Raw genomic sequence first — 11,944 nt, 5'->3', positions numbered from 1 at the left:
CCCTATCTCTGTAACCCCATCCAGTCCCTACAACCCTCCCTATCTCTGTAACCTCCTCCAGCCCCCCCCACAACCCTCCCTAACTCTGTAACCTCCTCCAGCCCCCTACACCCCTCCCTATCTCTGTAACCTCCTGCAGCCCCCTGCAACCCTCCCTATCTCTGTAACCTCCTCCAGCCCCCTACAACCCTCCCTATCTCTGTAACCTCCTCCAGCCCCCTACAACCCTCCCTATCTCTGTAACCTCCTCCAGCCCCTACAACCCTCCCTATCTCTGTAACCTCCTCCAGCCCCCTACAACCCTCCCTATCTCTGTAACCTCCTCCAGCCCCCTACAACCCTCCCTATCTCTGAAACCTCCTCCAGCCCCTACAACCCTCCCTATCTCTGTAACCTCCTCCGGCCCCTTCAACCCTCCCTATCTCTGTAACCTCCTCCAGCCCCCTAAAACCCTCCCTATCTCTGTAACCTCCTCCAGCCCCCTACAACCCTCCTTATCTCTGTAACCTGCTCCAGCCCATACAACCCTCCCTATCTCTGTAACCTCCTCCAGCCCCCTACAACCCTCCCTATCTCTGTAACCTCCTCCAGCCCCCTACAACCCTCCCTATCTCTGTAACCCCATCCAGTCCCTACAACCCTCCCTATCTCTGTAACCTCCTCCAGCCCCCCCACAACCCTCCCTCTCTGTAACCTCCTCCAGCCCCTACAACCCTCCCTATCTCTGTAACCTCCTCCAGCCCCCTACAACCCTCCCTATCTCTGTAACCTCCTCCAGCCCCCTACAACCCTCCCTATCTCTGAAACCTCCTCCAGCCCCTACAACCCTCCCTATCTCTGTAACCTCCTCCGGCCCCTTCAACCCTCCCTATCTCTGTAACCTCCTCCAGCCCCCTAAAACCCTCCCTATCTCTGTAACCTCCTCCAGCCCCCTACAACCCTCCTGATCTCTGTAACCTGCTCCAGCCCATACAACCCTCCCTATCTCTGTAACCTCCTCCAGCCCCCTACAACCCTCCCTATCTCTGTAACCTCCTCCAGCCCCCTACAACCCTCCCTATCTCTGTAACCCCATCCAGTCCCTACAACCCTCCCTATCTCTGTAACCTCCTCCAGCCCCCCCACAACCCTCCCTATCTCTGTAACCTCCTCCAGCCCCCTACACCCCTCCCTATCTCTGTAACCTCCTCCAGCCCCCTGCAACCCTCCCTATCTCTGTAACCTCCTCCAGCCCCCTACAACCCTCCCTATCTCTGTAACCTCCTCCAGCCCTCTACAACCCTCCCTATCTCTGTAACCTCCTCCAGCCCCCCCACAACCCTCCCTATCTCTGTAACCTCCTCATGCCCCCTACACCCCTCCCTATCTCTGTAACCCCCTCCAGTCCCGACAACCCTCCCTATCTCTGTAATCTCCTCCAGCTCCTACAGCCCTCCCTATCTCTGTAACCTCCTCCAGCCCCTACAACCCTCCCTATCTCTGTAACCTCCTCCAGCCCCCGACAACCCTCCCAATCTCTGTAACCTCCTCCAGCCCCCTACAATGCTCCCTATCTCTGTAACCTCCTCCAGCCCCTACAACCCTCCCTATCTCTGTAGCCTTCTCCAGTCCCCTTCAACACTCCCTATCTCTGTAACCTCCTCCAGCCCCCTACAATCCTCCCTATCTCTGCAACCTCCTCCAGCCCCTACAATCCTCCGAGATCTCTGTAACCTCCTCCAGCCCCTACAACCCTTCCTATTTCTGTAACCTCCTCCAGCCCCCTACAACCCTCCTTATCTCTGTAACCTCCTCCAGCCCCTACAACCCTCCCTATCTCTGTAACCTCTTCCAGCCCCAACAACACTCCCTATCTCTGTAACCTCCTCCAGCCCCTACAACCGTCCCTATCTCTGTAACCTCCTCCAGACCCCTACAACCCTCCCTATCTCTGTAACCTCCTCTAGCCCCCTACAACCCTCCCTATCTCTGTAACCTCCTCCAGCCCCTACAACCCTCCCTATCTCTGTAACCTCCTCCAGCCCCCTACAACCCTCCCTATCTCTGTAACCTCCTCCAGACTCCTACAACCCTCCCTATCTCTGTAACCTCCTCCAGCCCCTACAACCCTCCCTATCTCTGTAACCTCCTCCAGCCCCTTCAACCCTCCCTATCTCTGTAACCTCCTCCAGCCCCCTACAACCCTCCCTATCTCTGTAACCTCCTCCAGCCCCTACAACCCTCCCTATCTCTGTAACCTCCTCCAGCCCCCTACAACCCTCCCTATCTCTGTAACCCCCTCCAGTCCCTACAACCCTCCCTATCTCTGTAACCTCCTCCAGCTCCTACAGCCCTCCCTATCTCTGTAACCTCCTCCAGCCCCTACAACCCTCCCTATCTCTGCAACCTCCTCCAGCCCCCTACAATCCTCCCTATCTCTGCAACCTCCTCCAGCCCCAACAGTCCTCCGAGATCTCTGTAACCTCCTCCAGCCCCTACAACCCTTCCTATCTCTGTAACCTCCTCCAGCCCCCTACAACCCTCCTTATCTCTGTAACCTCCTCCAGCCCCTACAACCCTCCCTATCTCTGTAACCTCCTCCAGCCCCCACAACACTCCCTATCTCTGTAACCTCCTCCAGCCCCTACAACCGTCCCTATCTCTGTAACCTCCTCCAGACCCGTACAACCCTCCCTATCTCTGTAACCTCCTCTAGCCCCCTACAACCCTCCCTATCTCTGTAACCTCCTCCAGCCCCTACAACCCTCCCTATCTCTGTAACCTCCTCCAGCCCCCTACAACCCTCCCTATCTCTGTAACCTCCTCCAGCCCCCTACAACCCTCCCTATCTCTGTAACCCCATCCAGTCCCTACAACCCTCCCTATCTCTGTAACCTCCTCCAGCCCCCCCACAACCCTCCCTATCTCTGTAACCTCCTCCAGCCCCCTACACCCCTCCCTATCTCTGTAACCTCCTCCAGCCCCCTGCAACCCTCCCTATCTCTGTAACCTCCTCCAGCCCCCCGACAACCCTCCCTATCTCTGTAACCTCCTCCAGCCCCCTACAACCCTCCCTATCTCTGTAACCTCCTCCAGCCCCTACAACCCTCCCTATCTCTGTAACCTCCTCCAGCCCCCTACAACCCTCCCTATCTCTGTAACCTCCTCCAGCCCCCTACAACCCTCCCTATCTCTGAAACCTCCTCCAGCCCCTACAACCCTCCCTATCTCTGTAACCTCCTCCGGCCCCTTCAACCCTCCCTATCTCTGTAACCTCCTCCAGCCCTCTACAACCCTCCCTATCTCTGTAACCTCCTCCAGCCCCTACAACCCTCCCTATCTCTGTAACCTCCTCCAGCCCCCTACAACCCTCCCTATCTCTGTAACCCCCTCCAGTCCCGACAACCCTCCCTATCTCTGTAATCTCCTCCAGCTCCTACAGCCCTCCCTATCTCTGTAACCTCCTCCAGCCCCTACAACCCTCCCTATCTCTGTAACCTCCTCCAGCCCCCGACAACCCTCCCAATCTCTGTAACCTCCTCCAGCCCCCTACAATGCTCCCTATCTCTGTAACCTCCTCCAGCCCCTACAACCCTCCCTATCTCTGTAGCCTTCTCCAGTCCCCTTCAACACTCCCTATCTCTGTAACCTCCTCCAGCCCCCTACAATCCTCCCTATCTCTGCAACCTCCTCCAGCCCCTACAATCCTCCGAGATCTCTGTAACCTCCTCCAGCCCCTACAACCCTTCCTATCTCTGTAACCTCCTCCAGCCCCCTACAACCCTCCTTATCTCTGTAACCTCCTCCAGCCCCTACAACCCTCCCTATCTCTGTAACCTCTTCCAGCCCCAACAACACTCCCTATCTCTGTAACCTCCTCCAGCCCCTACAACCGTCCCTATCTCTGTAACCTCCTCCAGACCCCTACAACCCTCCCTATCTCTGTAACCTCCTCTAGCCCCCTACAACCCTCCCTATCTCTGTAACCTCCTCCAGCCCCTACAACCCTCCCTATCTCTGTAACCTCCTCCAGCCCCCTACAACCCTCCCTATCTCTGTAACCTCCTCCAGACTCCTACAACCCTCCCTATCTCTGTAACCTCCTCCAGCCCCTACAACCCTCCCTATCTCTGTAACCTCCTCCAGCCCCTTCAACCCTCCCTATCTCTGTAACCTCCTCCAGCCCCCTACAACCCTCCCTATCTCTGTAACCTCCTCCAGCCCCTACAACCCTCCCTATCTCTGTAACCTCCTCCAGCCCCCTACAACCCTCCCTATCTCTGTAACCCCCTCCAGTCCCTACAACCCTCCCTATCTCTGTAACCTCCTCCAGCTCCTACAGCCCTCCCTATCTCTGTAACCTCCTCCAGCCCCTACAACCCTCCCTATCTCTGCAACCTCCTCCAGCCCCCTACAATCCTCCCTATCTCTGCAACCTCCTCCAGCCCCAACAGTCCTCCGAGATCTCTGTAACCTCCTCCAGCCCCTACAACCCTTCCTATCTCTGTAACCTCCTCCAGCCCCCTACAACCCTCCTTATCTCTGTAACCTCCTCCAGCCCCTACAACCCTCCCTACCTCTGTAACCTCCTCCAGCCCCCACAACACTCCCTATCTCTGTAACCTCCTCCAGCCCCTACAACCGTCCCTATCTCTGTAACCTCCTCCAGACCCCTACAACCCTCCCTATCTCTGTAACCTCCTCCAGCCCCTACAACCCTCCCTATCTCTGTAACCTCCTCCAGCCCCCTACAACCCTCCCTATCTCTGTAACCTCCTCCAGACCCCTACAATGCTCCTTATCTCTGTAACCTCCTCCAGCCCCTACAACCCTCCCTATCTCTGTAACCTCCTCCAGCCCCTACAACACTCCCTATCTCTGTAACCCCCTCCAGTCCCTACAACCCTCCCTATCTCTGTAACCTCCTCCAGCTCCTACAGCCCTCCCTATCTCTGTAACCTCCTCCAGCCCCTACAACCGTCCCTATCTCTGTAACCGCCTCCAGCCCCTCCAACCCTCCCGATCTCTGTAACCTCCTCCAGCTCCCGACAACCCTCCCAATCTCTGTAACCTCCTCCAGCCCCCTACAACGCTCCTTATCTCTGTAGCCTCCTCCAGCCCCTACAACCCTCCCTATCTCTGTAACCTCCTCCAGCCCCTACAACACTCCCTATCTCTGTAACCTCCTCCAGCCCCTACAACCGTCCCTATCTCTGTAACCTCCTCCAGCCCCTACAACCCTCCCTATCTCTGTAACCTCCTCCAGCCCCTACAACCCTCCCTATCTCTGTAACCTCCTCCAGCCCCGACAACATTCCCTATCTCTGTAACCTCCTCCAGCCCCTACACCCCTCCCTATCTCTGTAACCTCCACCAGCCCCTACAACCCTCCCTATCTCTGTAACCTCCTCCAGCCCCCTACACCCCTCCCAATCTCTGTAACCTCCACCAACCCCTCCGAGATCTCTGCGCTCCTCCAATTCTGGCCTCTTGCGCATCCCCCGATTTCCATCGCTCCACCATTGGCGGCCGTGCCGTCAGCCGCCTGGGCCCTAAGCTCTGGAATTCCCTCCCTAAACCTCTCCGCCTCTCTCTCTCTCCTCCTTTAAGACGCTCCTTAAAACCTCCCTCTTTGACCCCCTGCCCTAATATCTCCTTATGTGGCTCGGTGTCAAATTTTGTTTGATAATCGCTCTTGTGAAGTGCCTTGGGACATTTTACAACGTTAAAGGCGCTCTATAAATGGAAGTTGACATGAATCAGTCAGTCATGAAAGAAAGACTTATGAAATAATACTGAGCGGCCTACGGGTGGCGCTGTCCAGGGAGAGTATAAATACTCGGGAACGGGCCCAGCTTGTGCAGGACATTCTTTAACAGGAACTAGTGAAGGACACAACTAGACCTCCATGTTGTAAAACAGTTGATTAAAGCTTTGTTTAACGCTTAGACCAAGTGCCTAGTAGTTTTCTTACATCAGGGGTTCTTATTGTTATCTCGACTGAGTGACTCCCGGGTATAAATATTCCGATCTTCTGATTCCAGGATGAAAATGCAGCCCTGGCTCTGGCCAACGACACCCAGCGGGAAGCTTACGAGCGTTGTCTAGACGAGGTAAGTGTCTGGAGGCGGTAAGTCCCACCTGCCGCCCCCCGCCCATGACCCCCACAGTGGGGAGGGGGCGGGGGGGCTGGGCGGTGCCATCTCTCTCGCTACTGTCCTAAGTTCCGAAGGGGCTGAAGGCAGTCGGAGAGTGAGGTGGGGGAGTCGGAACACTGGCGGCAGGGGGAGGAGGGGGCGATAAGAGGATCAGCCTGGTTTTCCCATACTCTGGCTCACTATCCGGTGACTCCCTCAGTCCTGCCCCTCCGACAGTGCGGCGGTCCCTCAGTACTGCCCCTCCGACAGTGCGGCGCTCCCTCAGTCCTGCCCCTCCGACAGTGCAGTGCTCCCTCAGTACCGCCCCCTCCGACAGTGCGGCGCTCCCTCAGTACCGCCCCTCCCACAGTGCGGCGCTCCTTCAGTACTGCCCCTCCGACAGTGCGGCGCTCCCTCAGTACTGCCCCTCCGACAGTGCGGCGCTCCCTCAGTACTGCCCCTGCCACAGTGCGGCGCTCCTTCAGTACTGCCCCTCCGACAGTGTGGCGTTACCTCAGTACTGCCCCTCCGACAGTGTGGCGCTCCCTCAGTACTGCCCCTCCGACAGTGCGGCGCTCCCTCAGTACTGCCCCTCCGACAGTGCGGCGCTCCCTCAGTACCGCCCCTCCGACAGTGCAGCACTCCCTCAGTACCCGCCCCTCTGACAGTGCGACGCTCCCTCAGTACCGCCCCCACCGACAGTGCGGCGCTCCCTCAGTACCCGCCTCTCCGACAGTGCGGCGCTCCTTCAGTATTGCCCCTCCGACAGTGCGGCGCTCCCTCAGCACTGCCCCTCCGACAGCGTGGCGTTTCCTCAGTACTGCCCCTCCGACAGTGCGGCGCTCCCTCAGTTCCGCTCCTTCGACAGTGCGGCACTCCCTCAGTACTGCCCCTCCGACAGTGCGGCGCTCCCTCAGTACTGCCCCTCCAACAGTGCGGCGCTCCCTCAGTACTGCCCCTCCGACAATGCGGCTCTCCCTCAGTACTGCCCCTCCGACAGTGCGGCACTCCCTCAGTACTGCCCCATCCAACAGTGCGGTGCTCCCTCAGTACCGCCCCTCCGACAGTGCAGCACTCCCTCAGTACTGCCCCTCCGACAGTGTGGCGCTCCCTCAGTACCGCCCCCTCCGACAGTGCAGCGCTCCCTCAGTACTGCCCCTCCGACAGTGTGGCGTTTCCTCAGTACTGCCCCTCCGACAGTGCGGCGCTCCCTCAGTACTGCCCCTCCGACAGTGCGGCGCTCCCTCAGGACTGCCCCTCCGACAGTGCGGCGCTCCCTCAGTACCGCCCCCTCCGACAGTGCTGCACTCCCTCAGTACTGCTCCTCTGACAGTGCGACACTCCCTCAGTACCCGCCCCCACCGACAGTGCAGCACTCCCTCAGTACCGCCCCTCTGACAGTGCGACGCTCCCTCAGTACCGCCTCTCCGACAGTGCGGCGCTCCTTCAGTACTGCCCCTCCGACAGTGCGGCGCTCCCTCAGTGCTGCCCCCCCGACAGTACAGCGCTCCCTCAGTACTGCCCCTCCGACAGTGCGGCACTCCCTCAGTACTGCCCCATCCGACAGTGCGGTGCTCCCTCAGTACCGCCCCTCCGACAGTGCGGCGCTCCCTCAGTACTCACCCTCCGACAGTGTGGCGCTCCCTCAGTACTGCCCCTTCGACAGTGCAGCACTCCCTCAGTACTGCCCCTCCGACAGTGCGGCGCTCCCTCAGTACCGCCCCTCCGACAGTGCAGCACTCCCTCAGTACTGCCCCTCTGACAATGCGACGCTCCCTCAGTACCGCCCCACTGACAGTGCAGCGCTCCCTCAATACCGCCCCTCCGACAGTGCGGCGCTCCTTCAGTACTGCCCCTCCGACAGTGCGGCGCTCCCTCAGTACTGCCCCTCCCACCGTACAGCGCTCCCTCAGTACTACCCCTCCGACAGTGTGGCGCTCCCTCATTACTGCCCCTCCGACAGTGTGGCGTTTCCTCAGTACTGCCCCTCCGACAGTGCGGCGCTCCCTCAGTTGTGCTCCTTCGACAGTGCGGCACTCCCTCAGTACTGCCCCTCCGACAGTGCGGCGCTCCCTCAGTACTGCCCCTCCGACAGTGCGGCGCTCCCTCAGTTATGCTCCTTTGACAGTGCGGCACTCCCTCAGTACTGCCCCTCCGACAGTGCAGCACTCCCTCAGTACCGCCCCTCTGACAGTGCGACGCTCCCTCAGTACCGCCCCACCGACGGTGCAGCGCTCCCTCAGTACCGCCTCTCCGACAGTGCGGCGCTCCTTCAGTACTGCCCCTTCGACAGTGCGGCGCTCCCTCAGTACTGCCCCTCCAACAGTACAGCGCTCCCTCAGTACTGCCCCTTCGACAGTGCGGCACTCCCACAGTACTGCCCCTCCGACAGTGCGGCGCTCCCTCAGTACTGCCCCTCCAACAGTGCGGCGCTCCCTCAGTACTGCCCCTCCGACAGTGCGGCACTCCCTCAGTACTGCCCCATCCGACAGTGCGGTGCTCCCTCAGTACCGCCCCTCCGACAGTGCGGCGCTCCCTCAGTATTGACCCTCCGACAGTGTGGCGCTCCCTCAGTACTGCCCGTTCGACAGTGCAGCACTCCCTCAGTACTGCCCCTCCGACAGTGCGGCGCTCCCTCAGTACCCGCCCCTCCGACAGTGCAGCGCTCCCTCAGTACTGCCCCTCCGACAGTGTGGCGTTTCCTCAGTACTGCCCCTCCGACAGTGCGGTGCTCCCTCAGTACTGCCCCTCCGACAGTGCGGCGCTCCCTCAGTACTGCCCCTCCGACAGTGCGGCGCTCCCTCAGTACCGCCCCTCCGACAGTGCTGCACTCCCTCAGTACTGCTCCTCTGACAGTGCGACACTCCCTCAGTACTGCCCCTCCGACAGTGCAGCACTCCCTCAGTACTGCTCCTCTGACAGTGCGACACTCCCTCAGTACCGCCCCACCGACAGTGCAGCACTCCCTCAGTCCCGCCCCTCTGACAGTGCGACGCTCCCTCAGCACCGCCTCTCCGACAGTGCGGCGCTCCCTCAGTGCTGCCCCCCCGACAGTAACAGCGCTCCCTCAGTACTGCCCCTCCGACAGTGCGGCACTCCCTCAGTACTGCCCCATCCGACAGTGCGGTGCTCCCTCAGTACCGCCCCCTCTGACAGTGCGACACTCCCTCAGTCCCCCGCCCCACCGACAGTGCAGCACTCCCTCAGTACCGCCCCCTCTGACAGTGCGACGCTCCCTCAGTACCGCCCCACCGACAGTGCAGCGCTCCCTCAGTACCGCCTCTCCGACAGTGCGGCGCTCCTTCAGTACTGCCCCTCCGACAGTGCGGCGCTCCCTCAGCACTGCCCCTCCGACAGTACAGCGCTCCCTCAGTACTGCCCCTTCGACAGTGCGGCGCTCCCTCAGTACCGCCCCCTCCCACAGTGCGGCGCTCCTTCAGTACTGCCCCTCCGACAGTGCGGCGCTCCCTCAGTACTGCCCCTCCGACAGTGCGGCGCTCCCTCAGTACTGCCCCTGCCACAGTGCGGCGCTCCTTCAGTACTGCCCCTCCGACAGTGCAACGCTCCCTCAGTACTGCCCCTCCGACAGTGCGGTGCTCCCTCAGTACCGCCCCTCCGACAGTGCGGCGCTTCCTCAGTACTGCCCCCTCCAACAGTACAGCGCTCCCCCAGTACTGCCCCCTCGGACAGTGCGGCGCTCCCTCAGTACTGCCCCTCCGACAGTGTGGCGTTACCTCAGTACTGCCCCCTCCGACAGTACAGCGCTCCCCCAGTACTGCCCCTCCGACAGTGCGGCGCTCCCTCAGTACTGCCCCCTCCGACAGTGTGGCGCTCCCTCAGTACTGCCCCCTCCGACAGTGCGGCGCTCCCTCAGTACTGCCCCTCCGACAGTGCGGCGCTCCCTCAGTACCGCCCCCTCCGACAGTGCAGCACTCCCTCAGTACCGCCCCTCTGACAGTGCGACGCTCCCTCAGTACCGCCCCCACCGACAGTGCAGCGCTCCCCCAGTACCCGCCCTCTCCGACAGTGCGGCGCTCCTTCAGTATTGCCCCCTCCGACAGTGCGGCGCTCCCTCAGCACTGCCCCTCCGACAGCGTGGCGTTTCCTCAGTACTGCCCCTCCGACAGTGCGGCGCTCCCTCAGTACTGCCCCTCCAACAGTGCGGCGCTCCCTCAGTACTGCCCCTCCGACAATGCGGCTCTCCCTCAGTACTGCCCCTCCGACATTGCGGCACTCCCTCAGTACTGCCCCATCCGACAGTGCGGCGCTCCCTCAGTACTGCCCCTCCAACAGTGCGGCGCTCCCTCAGTACTGCCCCTCCGACAATGCGGCTCTCCCTCAGTACTGCCCCTCCGACAGTGCGGCACTCCCTCAGTACTGCCCCATCCGACAGTGCGGCGCTCCCTCAGTACCGCCCCTCCGACAGTGCGGCGCTCCCTCAGTATTGACCCTCCGACAGTGTGGCGCTCCCTCAGTACTGCCCGTTCGACAGTGCAGCACTCCCTCAGTACTGCCCCTCCGACAGTGCGGCGCTCCCTCAGTACCGCCCCTCCGACAGTGCAGCACTCCCTCAGTACTGCCCCTCCGACAGTGTGGCGTTTCCTCAGTACTGCCCCTCCGACAGTGCGGCGCTCCCTCAGTACTGCCCCTCCGACAGTGCGGCGCTCCCTCAGTACTGCCCCTCCGACAGTGCGGCGCTCCCTCAGTACCGCCCCTCCGACAGTGCTGCACTCCCTCAGTACTGCTCCTCTGACAGTGCGACACTCCCTCAGTACCGCCCCACCGACAGTGCAGCACTCCCTCAGTACCGCCCCTCTGACAGTGCGACACTCCCTCAGTACCGCCTCTCCGACAGTGCGGCGCTCCTTCAGTACTGCCCCTCCGACAGTGCGGCGCTCCCTCAGTGCTGCCCCCCCGACAGTACAGCGCTCCCTCAGTACCGCCCCACCGACAGTGCAGCGCTCCCTCAGTACTGCCCCTTCGACAGTGCGGCACTCCCACAGTACTGCCCCTCCGACAGTGCGGCGCTCCCCTCAGTACTGCCCCTCCGACAGTACAGCGCTCCCTCAGTACTGCCCCTTCGACAGTGCGGCACTCCCACAGTACTGCCCCTCCGACAGTGCGGCGCTCCCTCGGTACTGCCCCTCCGACAGTGCGGCGCTCCCTCGGTACTGCCCCTCTGACAGTGCGGCGCTCCCTCGGTACTGCCCCTCTGACAGTGCGGCGCTCCCTCAGTACTGCCCCTCCGACAGTGCGGCGCTCCCTCAGTACCACCCCTCCGACAGTGCGGCGCTCCCTCAGTACCGCCCCTCCGACAGTGCGGCACTCCCTCAGTACCGCGCCTCCGACAGTGCGGCGCTCCCTCAGTACCAGAATGGTCCCAGGGATGAGGAACCTCAGTTATGTGGAGAGACTGGAGAAGCTGGGGTTGTTCTCCTTAGAGCAAAGATGGTTAAGGGGAGATTTAATGGAGGCGTTAAAAATTACAAATTAGTTTTGATCGAGGAGAGAGGGAGAAACTGTTCACAGTGGCAGGAGGGTCGGTAACCAGAGGACACAGATTGAAGATAATCGGTAAAAGAACCAGAGGGGGAGATGAGGAGAATGTTTTTAACGCAGCGAGTTGTTGTGATCTGGAACGCGCTGCCTGAAAGGGCGGTGGGAGCAGATTCAATAGTAACTTTCAAAAGGGGAATTGGAGAAATACTTGAAGGGGAAAAATTCACAGGGCTACGGGGGAAAGAGCAGGGGGGAGTGGGACTAATTGGTGAGCTCGTTCAAAGAGCCGTGAGTTGGGCGTTGGTGGCCGATGCTGTGCAGGCACTCTC

This window comes from Somniosus microcephalus, chromosome 33 (assembly GCF_052327205.1).
Source record: "Somniosus microcephalus isolate GS21.2 chromosome 33, FLI_Smic_1.0, whole genome shotgun sequence".
In the NCBI taxonomy this organism is placed as follows: domain Eukaryota; kingdom Metazoa; phylum Chordata; class Chondrichthyes; order Squaliformes; family Somniosidae; genus Somniosus; species Somniosus microcephalus.
Note: the sequence above shows the minus strand (reverse complement) of the source record.